The sequence below is a fragment of the Charadrius vociferus genome, unplaced genomic scaffold (genome assembly GCF_000708025.1).
Source record: "Charadrius vociferus isolate BGI_N301 unplaced genomic scaffold, ASM70802v2 scaffold310, whole genome shotgun sequence".
Taxonomy (NCBI): Eukaryota; Metazoa; Chordata; class Aves; order Charadriiformes; family Charadriidae; genus Charadrius; species Charadrius vociferus.
Window position 1 is genome coordinate 23057 of NW_009646409.1, and position 1555 is coordinate 24611.

A 1555-nucleotide genomic window follows, 5' to 3' on the forward strand; every position below is an offset into this window, starting at 1 on the left:
ACGGCGCCGGCGGTCAGTGGGGCTCAGCCCATCCTCACCAAGCTGGAGCCGCAGAGTGAGTGGGGCTGGGAGGGGGGCAGCACCCCGTGGGGTTTGGGGTGCCCCCCAAACTGGCCTTAGCAGAGCTCTTGCAAGGCAGCGGGGTGGGAATAATCTGGTTTCGGGTCTCCAGTTTCCACCACCAACGAATGCGCCTGCAAAGGGCTGGAGGAGATGAAGGAGAAGGTGGGCGAGGGCAGCACCCCGTGGGCTTTGGGGTACCCGAAAACCGCCCTTAGCAGAGATCTTACAGGGCAGCAGGAAAGGAAAAAGCTCTTTTCTCCTCTCCAGTTTCCACCACCACCACCAAATAGAGCTGTAGAGGGCCGGAGGAGAAGCTGGGGAAGGGGGGCAGCACCCACAGGGTTTGGGGTACCCCAACATCTGGCCTTAGCAAAGATCTTGCAAGCCACCAGGATATTAAGAACCATCTGGTTTTATGTCTCTAGTTTCCACCGCCAACGAGTACGCCTGCAAAGGACTGGACAAGCTGGAGGAGAAGCTGCCCATCCTGCAGCAGCCCACGGAGAAGGTAGTGGGGTGGGGTGGAGTGTGGGGGGGCAAACACGCTCGAATTTCCCCCCCAGTGCTGCCTAACAGAGGGTTTTCCACCCCCCACCCCCAACCAGCTCATCTCGGACACCAAGCAGCTGGTGACATCCACGGTGACGGGGGCCAAGGATGTCCTGACCAGCACCGTGGCTGGGGCCAAGGACGTGGTGACCAGCCGGGTGACGGGTGTGATGGACATGACCAAAGGGGCCGTGCAGGGCAGCATGGAGCTGACCAAGTCAGCGGTGAGCAGCGGTGTCAGCACCGTCATGGGCTCCACCGTGGGCCAGATGGTGATGAGCGGGATGGGCTCTGTGCTGGAGAAGTCGGAGGAGCTGGTGGACCATTACCTGCCCATGACAGACGAGGAGCTGGGTAAGGAGCTGATCGCAACCCCCTGGAGATGTGTCGTGGGCCGGTGGTCCACCTGGAGAGGGGTGGGTAGAGCCTGGGCAGGGCGATGCTGGCTGTATATGGGGTTGGTGGTGTTCAGCAGCTCCTCTCCCACAGCCACGCTGGCCACGGCCGTGGAGGGCTTTGAAACAGAGCAGCAGAAGCAGCAGCAAAGCTACTTCGTGCGTTTGGGCTCCCTCTCGACCAAGCTGCGGCACCGAGCCCTCCAACACTCGCTGGGTAAGCTGCAGAACGCCCGCCGCAGCAGCCAGGACGTGCTGGCCCAGCTCCAATGCACCCTCGACCTGGTAGGACCCATCCCCACGTCCCTTTATGCCACCCTGGGGCTGCAACGGGCCACCCACGCCGGGTTCTGCTTCTCCTCCCCAGGTGGAACACCTCAAGCAGGGCATGGACCAGAAGCTGCAGGGAGGGCAGGAGAAGCTGCAGCAGAAGTGGCTGGAGTGGAGCAAGAAGCAACCGGGCGGTGGCAAGGACCTGGTGCCACCAGAGGTAGTTGGAGGGCAGGGGGTCCCCGGGGCCACCACGTGTCCCTCCAACCCCTCACCAC

General features: G+C 62.6%; 1 pseudogene across 1 annotated transcript in view; it reads left to right on the top strand.

Moving 5' to 3' along the window:
• Nucleotides 1–1555, top strand: part of LOC104295837 — a 5829-nt pseudogene that overhangs the window by 3919 nt on the left and 355 nt on the right. The window contains exons 4-8 of the transcript XR_717939.1: nt 1–55; nt 489–571; nt 669–966; nt 1102–1292; nt 1375–1535. The product of XR_717939.1 is annotated as a perilipin-3-like (transcript). The remainder of the gene's footprint in view (nt 56–488; nt 572–668; nt 967–1101; nt 1293–1374; nt 1536–1555) is intronic.